The sequence below is a fragment of the Bufo bufo genome, chromosome 2 (assembly GCF_905171765.1).
Source record: "Bufo bufo chromosome 2, aBufBuf1.1, whole genome shotgun sequence".
Lineage (NCBI taxonomy): Eukaryota > Metazoa > Chordata > Amphibia > Anura > Bufonidae > Bufo > Bufo bufo.
Window position 1 is genome coordinate 274,259,151 of NC_053390.1, and position 12,060 is coordinate 274,271,210.

Below are 12,060 nucleotides of genomic sequence, written 5' to 3' on the forward strand. Positions count from 1 at the left end.
AGTCTGGTGACTGCGATGGCCACTTCAAAATGTTCCAGCCTTTAATCTGCAACCATGCTCTAGTGGACTTGGAGGTATGCTTGGGATCATTGTCCTGTTGAAAGGTCCAACGTCTCCCAAGCCTCAGGTTTGTGACGGACTGCATCACATTTTCATCCAATATCTCCTGGTACTGAAGAGAATTCATGGTACCTTGCACACGTTGAAGCTTCCCTGTACCTGTAGAAGCAAAACAGCCCCAAAGCATGATTGAGCCCCCACCATGCTTTACAGTAGGCAAGGTGTTCTTTTCTTCATAGGCCTTGTTCTTCCTCCTCCAAATATAGCGTTGATCCATGGGCCCAAACAGTTCTAATTTTGTTTCATCAGTCGACTCTTCTTATTCTTTGGAGACAGCAAGGGGGTGCGCCTGGGAGTTCTGGCATGGAGGCCTTCATTACGCAGTGTGCGCCTTATTGTCTGAGCTGAAACTTCAGTACCCACATCTGACAAATCTTTGTTCCTCAGCAGTCACACGGGGACTTTTCTCCACTTTGCGCTTCAGGTAGCGCACAGAAGTCGAAGTCAGCATCTTCTTTCTGCCACGACCAGGTAGCGTTTCAACAGTGCCCTTTGCCTTGAATTTGTGAATGATGCTTCCTATGGTGTCTCTTGGTATGTTTAACATCTTTGCAATCTTCTTATAGCCATTGCCCTTCCTGTGAAGAGAAATCACCTCTTCTCTTGTCTTCCTGGACCATTCTCTTGACTTCACCATGTTTGTAAACACACCAGTAAATGTCTAGAAGGAGCTGAGTATCACAGTCCTTTTAAATCTGCCTAATTGGTGCTTATTATGCTTGATTGCTGCTCCTTGACATCCACAGGTGTTTTCAATACCTGATCGAAAACACTTGAATGAACCTCTGTTCTTAAGAGTGGTAGTCTTTAAGGGGTTGAATAATTGTGTCAATGAAGAAATCACAAAAAAAACATTTAATACTGTATTACAAAAACAATTGATGTCATTTTAGTTGCATTTGGTTCTTTAAAAAGTCCTTGGAAGATTTCATTCTGATCACAATTACAAATGTACACTAAATTCCCTAAAACCCTTTACAGCATTGGGGGTTGAATAATTTTGAACACAACTGTACCTGCTCCTGGCTCTGACCATTAGTGAGTGCCAGGGTCCCACAGCGGGCTGGGGCACTGTATCAGCGCAGCATGTACAGCTCTCTTTGGGATTTATGGTTGACTCTATAGGGAACTTGTCAGCATGTAAAACTAATAGAATGGCTCTGCAGGGCACATTGGACGGAAATGAATGATGTCCCCGCTACGTTTCCCAGCAGTGCCATTTTGCAGAAATAAATCTTACGTAGATGAGGTACCTGGAGTCACAGGGGTGTCTCACAGCGACGCCAGAGTCACCACTGGAAACTTGGCATCACCCCAGCGCTGAACTCCGACACGTGTGCGCTATAGCCCCAGTCCTCTCTCTTCTCCGGACACAACCAGAGGCGCATATAGCATGCAAGCTGAAGATTTCAGCCAGAGGCGCCAAATTGTGCTACTAAATTTTTGGCAGATACATTAGTAAATTTGGGCCTTGAAATGTTACGGGCTTGCTGCGTTTGCCGTCAGCGAACGAGGGCATTCATGCTTACATTCAAGGGCTACTTTCACACCAGCGTTTCTTCTGGATCTGTCATGGATCAGCCAAAACGCTTCCGTCACGATAATACAACCGCCTGCATCCGGTTGTATTATCTCTAACATTGCCAAGACGGATCCGTCATGAACTCCATTGTAAGTCAATGGGGGACGGAACCGTTCTCTATTGTGTCAGAGAAATCTTACATTGTGAGTCAGGACGGGTCCGTCTTGCTCCGCACCACATCGCGGACAGAAAATGGTGCTTGCAGCGTTATTCTGTCTGCGATGGGGACGCAACCAAACGGAACGGAATGCATTTTGGTGTCCCCCGTTCCCTTCAGTTCAGTTTTGTCCCCATTGACAATGAATGGGGACAAAATGGAAGCGTTTTCCTCCGGTATTGAGATCCTATGACGGATCTCAATAGCGGAAAGGGAAAGCGCAGATGTGAGAGCAGCCCACTCTGCTGAGGGGTAAGTAGAACTGTATCCAGTCTAGGCAATGTTCTCAGCCAGGACGGATACATTGTAGAGCTCTGTACAGCTGGAGCTCACCTGCGGTACAGTCCACGGCAGTAACTATTCACCAATGCAGGCGGCTGTATTTACCATGTACAGATACTGCAGAGATAGAGAGATAAATCATCTCCCACTCCTGGCAAATTCCAATTCATTTCCACAAGGAGAGATTTTATGTTTAATTAACCCGTCTTGTGCTGGAGGGGATCATGGACATGCGGAGCGGTTGCGCTGGCACAAGATATTGAAAGGTTATTTCTAGTTCTTCATAAAGGAAGGAAGGGACAGCTCACAGGGCCAAGGAGGCGACAAAATGACAAACACCAACCATTAACAGTTTCCCGACTGCATAGGATATACACCATCTATGATACTGCTACAATGAGGAGGCTAGCCTTCCTTCTGTTATTAACCAATCGGATTCCTGATTTCAGAGCCTGCCCTTCCGCTATAAGGGTAAGTGCACACGTTAAGGATTTACGTGCAGACAATCCGCGTCAAATGGTGCGGATTGGATGCAGATTTTCTGCATGCGGATTTTACTCTCCCCATTGAAGTGAAAATAAATTGACATGCTGCGTATTCTAAAATCAGCACCGTAGGTCAAAATAAGCACGGTAAAAATCCGTCAAACTCAAATTACAATATACATGGCCTACATTGCAGATTTTGTGCGGAAAATCCTCATGCAATCCTTATCGTGTGCATTTAGCCTAAGGCTACTTTCACATCCACGCCTTTCCTTTCCGGTTTTGAGATCAGTCATCTCAATACCGGAGGAAAACGCTTCAGTTTTGTTCCCACTCATTGTCAATAGGGACAAAACTGAACAAATCAGTGCACCAGAATGCATTTTATTCTGTTTGCGTTCCCATGCCGCTGCAAGCAGAGTTTTTAAGACGGCTCCGTCATGACTCACAATGTAAGTCAATGGTTCCAGATCAGTTTTCTCTGACAGAAAAGAAAACGGATCCATCCCACATTGACAGATGCAGGCGGTTGTATTATTATTATCAGTAACGGAAGCGTTTTGGCTGATCCAGCAAAAACGCAGATGTGAAAGTAGCCTAATGGCCATTTAAAGAGGACCCAACATCTCTCCTGACTTGTCCGTTTTAGTAACTACTTGCAGTCCTCACGTAAAAACAATTCTGGAACATATTCTTATGATCCTATGATGTACCATTCCTTTATTATTCCTGCTAGAAGTTATGAATAAATTAGTAGCAGTTTGTAGAGAAGGTCCAGATGGGGGTTACCAGTTGGGGGGTGTACCTGCACAATCTGACACTGGCAGCACTGAATGGATAGGGTCAGCCTATGCAGGGACACACCTCCAACTGGCCATGTGGACACCTAACGGTCAATCTATTTCTAAATATTCAGGAGTAATAACAGAGAAATGTCACAACACAGAGGTCTAAGTAAAGTGATTTCAAAAATTTTATTTAATGAAAAATAGAAATATTTGCTGAGACAGACATTTCAGGAGAGGTGACATGTCCTCTAAAGCAGCGGTCCCCAACCACCGGGCCGCAAATCATCTGGTACTGGTTCGCAGGGAGTGCCGATGTTGAATGGCGGGGACAGGAACTGTTGGCTCCTGTGCCCCGTTGTTTAACCTCACAGGCTGTAGGCCGACACTGGGGGGGGGGGGATTACGGTATATGTAAAGAGGCGACTACTGGGGGGGGGGCTTTATATGTAAAGAGGCCACTACGGGGGGGGGGGGGGCACTATATGTAAAGAGGCCACTACTGGGGGGGGGGGGCACTATATGTAAAGAGGCCACTACTGGGGGGGGCACTATATGTAAAGAGGCCACTACTGGGGGGGGGGGCACTATATGTAAAGAGGCCACTACTGGGGGGGGGGCACTATATGTAAAGAGGCCACTACTGGGGGGGGGCACTATATGTAAAGAGGCCACTACTGGGGGGGGGGGGCACTATATGTAAAGAGGCCACTACTGGGGGGGGGCACTATATGTAAAGAGGCCACTACTGGGGGGGGGGGCACTATATGTAAAGAGGCCACTACTGGGGGGGGGGCACTATATGTAAAGAGGCCACTACTGGGGGGGGGGGCACTATATGTAAAGAGGCCACTACTGGGGGGGGGCACTATATGTAAAGAGGCCACTACTGGGGGGGGCACTATATGTAAAGAGGCCACTACTGGGGGGGGGGCACTATATGTAAAGAGGCCACTACTGGGGGGGGGGGCACTATATGTAAAGAGGCCACTACTGGGGGGGGGGCACTATATGTAAAGAGGCCACTACTGGGGGGGGGGCACTATATGTAAAGAGGCCACTACTGGGGGGGGGCACTATATGTAAAGAGGCCACTACTGGGGGGGGCACTATATGTAAAGAGGCCACTACTGGGGGGGGGGGGGCACTATATGTAAAGAGGCCACTACGGGGGGGGGGGCACTATATGTAAAGAGGCCACTACTGGGGGGGCATTATATGTAAAGAGGTAGTACTGGGGGACACTTTATTTGAAGAGGCCACAACTGGGGGAGGGCATTATATGTGATGCTAATGTCTGTAAAGAGCTGCGGAATATAGCAGCGATATAGAAGTGCTTAAAATACATAAGTAATAAAGAGGGGCATTACTGGGGGCCGTTAAATGTGAAGTAGGCACAACTGAGGGGCATCATATGTACATAGGGCACTTGTGAGAGGGCACTTGTGAGGGGGCATTATATCTACTGGGGCCTAAATGGGGAGGATTACTAAATTGGGGCATAAAAGGAGGCAATAATACTAAATACCTGTGTTCTGTTGGTTCAGTTATGCAGAAAGAAGTTGTAGAAAAAGGAAAGAGAACAACTCCAATCAGAGGAGCCATCATTTGTAAGTCACTGAGTGGGGGCCTAAATGGGCTGATTAATTCCTCGGGTGGCTCGTGTGCAGTCAGACAATCTCAGGTGCGGACTGCCTGACCGCACATGTGCAACCATGGGGGTTGTAGCTGGACCAGGATCACGCTCCAAATGTACAGTACGTGATCCTAGACTGGGGAGTGCAGCGCTGGCCCGGTAAGGTAATTCTCATCATCACCTGGAGCAAAATCCGAGATGCGCAGCGATTCCCATGATGGTGCCACTTCCAGCCTGGGATTACAAACTGCAGCGTAAGCGAGAGTCTGATTCACTCGCAAAGCACATGAAAGAGATTCAAACTCACGCGTGTGCTGCAGGTTCTAACCCCAGACTGGACTCACGTGCCCGATGTACGGCATGTGAAACCGGGCGCACAAGATCGCAGCGCATCTCGAATCGCGCCTTTATGGCCTAATTTGCATATTATTTAAAACACAGATTACTTCTAAATGGGGGGGGGGGGATGATTTTAATCAAATGAGGGGCAGCCCTATCAGGCATTATATCTGGTTTAATAGGGTTTATCCTGCTGAAAGATGCCCTTTCATTCGTAAAATACCTCGATAATGGCAACTACATCAATGGAGAAATATTAATAGAAAAGATAAGGCCCAAAGTCTACAAAAAAATTCTGGCTGATGATGTCATTCGCTTTCAGTCTGTAAATCTATTCCGGAAATCATTTCTATAGCAGACATTTAATTAGAGCATCTATGATAGGGGATGTTTGTGCTGTCGCATACAGGCTTGCTTTATTCCAATAGTGTGGTACTGGCAGGATACGCTGCGTCTGTTATCCTCCCACTCAGGACCAGCTGCTGGGACTACAAATATTTAATGCCTGAACATGCAGCAGACCTCCTCTGCTCCTGGCACCGCCATCCGCGTTTACTACTTCTACAAAGCAGACGGGCACGGAGCAAAAAACAGGCGCACTGATAGTGGCACATAAAAGTAATAGGAGGAGGGCACATGTACCCCGAATATAGGCCAGTCATTTTCTCCAAAATGACATATTACTGAAAAGTGCAAAATCTCTCTTAAAGGGGTTTTCCCCATCTCAGACAATGCCCACCTTTCCGTTAGGCTCGGCTAAGAAAGTGGTGTACATAAAAAGTCACAAAACATCTGCACAAAAGGTCATTTGTGCCAATGTTTTAATTTTTTATGCCAAAAACCTGCAGTAAAGCTTTTGTAAATGACCATCTCTGTTGCTTCTGAATGGAGAACAGTGTAGAGTCATTTCAGGCAGTTGAAGAAAATGGAAACCTGACAGACCCCTAATAAGTCAATGGCAGGAGGAACAAAATGGATCAGAACAGATGGATCATGTAAAAACAGCTGCCAATCATCATCTACCCACAGGATAGGTAATACATATCTGATTGCAGGGACCTCCTGACTGTTGGGACCTCCTGCAATCCCAAGAACAAGGGTTCATCCTCAGTAATGTGCATGTTAGTCAACCGCTCCATTCATGGGACTGAAGGAGCACTGTCTACATGATAGAAGTGAATGGAGCAGTGGACCACTTCATTCACGTCGAGGACTTGGTGGCCCCTTGGAATCTTTATAGACGTGAATGGAGCAGTGGACCACTTCATTCACGTCGAGGACTTGGTGGCCCCTTGGAATCTTTATAGACGTAAATGGAGCAGTGGACCACTTTATTCACGTCGAGGACTTGGCGGCCTCCTTGGACTCTTCATGGCTCCCTACGTGCACCACCATACAGGCTCCATGACCATATGCACAAGTCCTAAAAAATGAATGCTAAATCACATCCACAATCCAGCTGCACCAGCCATTTACTTGTGTACGCTCTACTTCTGTATGATTAGCCATCTGTACGGTAAATTCCCGTCCCTGCTTGACTTAATATTAATTATTATCCTGTTCGGTAGAGGTCACAATCTGTGAGAGTCAGCAATGCAGTGAAGCATTTTTACTGTTTAGTCATGAACTCTTTAATTACTTCCAACATTGGCTTGTCACCTTGAAATTAAAATGTGACCTATGAACATCCAAACATATTGATACCCCCCCCTCCCCAAATAGATCTACATCCCCTGCAAAGCCTCCCCAGCCAGTACATGACCTGCTTCTGAAGCGGATGAGCCTTGGTGGAGATTACCCCATGAGTAAGGAGACGCTGGTTTTACGCTAGCTTTTCTTCTCTCCTGTCTCATCACTACTCAAGACTAATGACATCAAAGTCATAAAAGGACTTCAGTTTTCAGGTGCAGATGTGTAGAAGACCATTCTAATAACGTGATGGTCATGAAGCAGACCTAAACTGGTGGCTAAGGAGTCATCTGCCTGGCCTCAGGCCACCTCATGCTCCAAGTTATGTCTCAATTCCATGTTTGTGGACCAGTGGCATCAGCTAATGGTAGTCCAACTGAAAAATATTCTCTCCTCAGTTTTCTGTTCATCTACATCTCAGACTGTGCTGCAGTAGCGGCATGTCCGTCTACCAACATGGGCGCTGCAGCCAGTCACTACAGTGGGTAGATGGGCATGCAACACAGTAAGCAAAGACCATTTGAGTATTGCCACTGGAGTAGAAGGGGACTTCCCAGGGGAGTAATGAACAATTTATTATTTTATAGCATATCCCCATCCTCAGTCCAAGCTGGTTGAAGAGGCTGTGGCGGCCTGGGAAGAGACCTCAGCCATCAGTTACAGCTGTAGCCTCTTCAAACAACTGATCTGTAGGGGGCGCTGGGTGTCCTGGGGATAGGTCATCAATAGTCTACTCTCTGAGAACCCCATGTGAGAGGATACACAGCATCATTAATATATATGGTTACTCTTCGCTGCCATTGTATATAGGGTGATGGAGACTAGGAGGCTGTACGGTGCTACAACAAAAAAAAAACAGAGCTTTAATTTTTCACTAAGTAATTTTTCTACTTCTGCGTTTTCTGCTTTCCCGTCATCACCACTCCCATCAGACAACCATAGCACTGGGAAATAATCACTCAATTAGAAGGGTCACTTGTTCACGACCAGAACACGTAGATCCTGAAATGCTAACATTTCAGATATTGCTTTCTATGTTCCATGGCCCAGATGCTCATCAATATGTGAAGTACATCCCTGTACATCAAATTCTAGCGATTATCCCCATACGTTCCCTTGGGAAACCATGAATGTGACCCTACAGTTAAAGAAAAAGATAGAAACAAATCACATCAACCGAGGAACAAACAGAACACTTACGTGGTGACCACCTTGTCATCTTTTTAGTTGCAGATCTGCTAATTGTCGGGCAAAGCTTCTTTGGTTCTCTGGTGCACACTGTGCTTCAGTCACCAAAAAAAAGACTTCCCACTTGCCCAGCCCTGCTCTTGGATTGGCCAGCACTCTTCACGTGAGCAGTGCTGGCCAATCCGAGGGCAGCAGGAAGTGCACAGTGTGCATCAGGTGGTCTAAGAAGTGGTGGTGGCCATCTTGGATGACCGAAGAGGAACCAAAGAACTGGCAGATAGGCAACTAAAAAGATGAAAAGCAGGTCACCAGGTAAGCGTTCATTCCTCGGTTAATGCGAATTCTTTTTTTTCCCCTTGAACTAGAGCAGGCATGGTCAACCTGCGGCTCTCCGGCTGTTGTAAAACTACAACTCCCACCATGCCCTGCTGTATGCTGATAGCTGTAGGCAGTCTGGGCATGCTGTGAGTTGTAGTTTTGCAACAGCTGGAGAGCCGCAGGTTGGCCATCCCTGAACTAGAGTCACTTTAAAAAGTGACAGCGCAAAAGGTTCAACCCTCAATTCAGGACAGTGAGCATACAATGCAAAACGGGAACACGGAACCACGGTTGGGCTGTTCATCTCTTCTCTCAAATAATCCTTCTTCTATACATCATTTCCTTATATTCCCCTTTGAATACATAATTAATTTTCCATATTTTTGGTGGCTGATTTTCAACCTGATTTAGCGTATATTCTGTGTTGAAATCTGCGTGAAGACCACTCTTTCCGCCTTCCATTGTCTTCAATGGGAATCTGTGCCCTAGTTCATACTGTCTGGATTTGACATCTACATTGCAGAAAAAAATATATATATATATCTATATCTGACATGCCAATTCTGGGGGCGGTTTCCATGCAGAAACATCAACAAGTAGCCAAACGCAGATCAGTCCCGTTTAGTGGGTCCAAATAATGTGAGGATCCGCAGCAGAAATCCGAGGCTCAGTCTAGGGCTTTAGTGACAGATTTTCTTTCAAATCAGCCATCGGAACATGACCTACAAGGATTTTGTTCGCAGGATAAAAGCATACAGGGCCCTCATCTTACAGTCCAAAGGCCAGGCAGAGGTGAGGATCAGCATGAACACACACAAGACATGATGCCCGCCTTACCATAGTCACCTGCAGTAAATAGCGCCCAGAAGATCCTTTGTTTACCTACTATTCACGAGCTGCTAACAAATGGCGGGGCACATTTACTAAGACCGCCTTTTTACGCTGGTATTAGTTTCCCCCCTCGCGCCGCCCTAAGATTGCATCAGTTTTTTTTGTTATTTTAGCACATGTACAGGGGCGGTCCTAATTTTTATTCAACTCTGACATCTCCTTTAACCCCTCAAAGCTGACCACAGCACTTGCCATTGGGTTGTCATGGTATCCAGGGGCCTAACAATGGTGCCCAGGCCCGCCATGCATCGCAGCCTGTTAGGCCTGGGCTACACGGCGACTTTTTTCTAGCGCGACTGATTGATTTTAACTATTGAGTGACAGCTGCAGTCCAGGATATTGCATTCAACTGAATACATACATTTGGACTGAGCTGTAAGTTCAATAGTTAAAAATCAATCGCGCAACAAAAAATAAACCACTTGTGTGAAATTGGCCTTAGGCCTTATTCACACAATCGGATTTTCCATCTGCATCCCATCAGCATTTTTTGCTGATTGAATGCGGACCCATGCATTTCTATGGGGTGGTCGCAAAAAATGCAGACAGCACGTGCCGTAAATTATAGAACAGCTCCTATTTTTACAAAGGGGCTTGTGGAAAGTGCGGGACGCACACTGACCGCAATGGTGTTTTGCGGATCCACGACCTGGATCGTGTCCAGGGGGGGGCCTTGTGGTACAGCCACACCTTCACATGTGGATTTGCCAAAGATTTTTATACAAAAAGCATGTAAATCTCTCAACGAGCCCTCCGGCTGACTGTAGCAGCCATCTACGTACACCCCGTCTATGACATCATCAGTACGCCTTGATGAATTATGGTTGCACGTCAGCGCCACGAGCAATAATACATCGTTATCTGAAATTAGCGCAATTTAGACGGCAGAAATGCAGATAGTTGTCGCTCTGGCCTGTGAGTGGCTTACTGTTACCGTGACAACAGCTGGAACCAATCACAGTCATTTTCAAGTTGGATCCAGTTTTGGACAGGTTAAAAAAATATATAAAATATCACATTCCTATTACCGATATAAAATAAAAAAAGTTATTTAAAAAAATATTCTCTAGAATAATATTTGACAGGGCTTTCCAATAGTGCTTGCATGCGGTGCACCTGGTAGAGGGGCCTATGGTGCAGCAGCATTAAATTACCGGATGCCAATTCACCGCTGCACTCGCCTCCAAATTGTATTCGTATGGGCGTCTGTGTGCTAGGAATACATCACAGTACTGGGGAAGGAGGCGGATGGAGCCCCCACGGGGCCCCCAATAGACTGCTGCAGATGGCTCTACCTGTTTAGCATAAATATTATCCCCCCCCCCCCCCCCCCCCCCCCTTCACCAGAACCACCAGTGAATGGGAGCGGGCTGTGGGTCCCCTGCATGATGCCTAATCTGCAGTGCTTTCCGTGGGGATCAGTCAGACCAGCCCTATGCAGCACTCAGCCCCATACTGCTGCCTGTCAGGCCCATCATGCAGCACTCCACGCTGACAGCATTCACAGAGCATGCACTGCAGTTACTATACCTTCTAGAGCAGTGCTGTGGGCTGATGGGTCGGTCTTCTCACTCTGGTCATGTCTCACCCTGTCATCCGGTTTTTTTCTATACACTCATTTAAATACGTACGTACATTGCAGTAAAAATCCCCTAACCAACCTGCTGCATTATCTCCGGCTCACACGGAGCCTTCACATCCAGCCTGGAAGCTAGATCCTAGCGGTGGGCTCTAGGACCTGTGCCGACGTCACGATCATGTGAGCGGTCACGTGCTCGGGGGGAGGGGTCGCGCTGCCTTGTGGTGCTGTCACCTTAGCGGGTCATGAGGCTGGTCTGTAGTAAGAGGTGTAGTATGAAGCGTGGGATGGTGTGCATGTAGCAGAGCTGTGTGTGTGTGTGTGTGTGAAACTAAGATACAGATGTCAGAGCAACAGAGCTGTGTGTGTGTGAGGTGCATGTAGCAGGTCTGTGTGTGTGAGGTGCATGTAGCAGAGCTGTGTGTGTGAAACTAAGATACAGATGTCAGAGCAGCAGAGCTGTGTGTGTGTGTGTGTGTGTGTGTGTGTGTGAGAGGTGCATGTAGCAGAGCTGTATGTGTGTGTGTGAGGTGCATGTAGCAGAGCTGTGTGTGTGAAACTAAGATACAGATGTCAGGGCAGCAGAGCTGTGTGTGTGAGGTGCATGTAGCAGAGCTGTGTGTGTGAGGTGCATGTAGCAGAGCTGTGTGTGTGAGGTGCATGTAGCAGAGCTGTGTGTGTGAGGTGCATGTAGCAGAGCTGTGTGTGTGAGGTGCATGTAGCAGAGCTGTGTGTGTGAGGTGCATGTAGCAGAGCTGTGTGTGTGAGGTGCATGTAGCAGAGCTGTGTGTGTGAGGTGCATGTAGCAGAGCTGTGTGTGTGAGGTGCATGTAGCAGAGCTGTGTGTGAGGTGCATGTAGCAGAGCTGTGTGTGTGAGGTGCATGTAGCAGAGCTGTGTGTGTGAGGTGCATGTAGCAGAGCTGTGTGTGAGGTGCATGTAGCAGAGCTGTGTGTGTGAAACTAAGATACAGATGTCAGAGCAATAGAGCTGTGTGTGTGAGAGGTGCA

The 12,060-nt window shown here is 47.0% G+C and overlaps 1 protein-coding gene and 1 long non-coding RNA gene across 3 annotated transcripts in view; one reads left to right on the plus strand and one right to left on the minus strand.

Moving 5' to 3' along the window:
• ASPHD2 (aspartate beta-hydroxylase domain containing 2) overlaps positions 1-11,228 on the minus strand; it is a 72,642-nt gene extending 61,414 nt beyond the window's left edge. Inside the window, exon 1 of one of the 2 annotated variants that reach the window (XM_040416563.1) lies at positions 11,134-11,228. The gene's annotated coding sequence lies outside the window, so the exon portion shown is untranslated. Of the gene's footprint in view, positions 1-11,002 lie in introns of both variants that reach the window. The other variant, XM_040416562.1, reaches the window with a different exon arrangement.
• An 86-nt stretch (positions 11,229-11,314) lies between these two features.
• On the plus strand, positions 11,315-11,670 carry LOC120988834. Its single transcript, XR_005776190.1, has 3 exons — positions 11,315-11,370; positions 11,454-11,512; positions 11,639-11,670. It is a non-coding gene; the product is annotated as an uncharacterized LOC120988834 (long non-coding RNA).
• Positions 11,671-12,060: the final 390 nt, after the last annotated feature.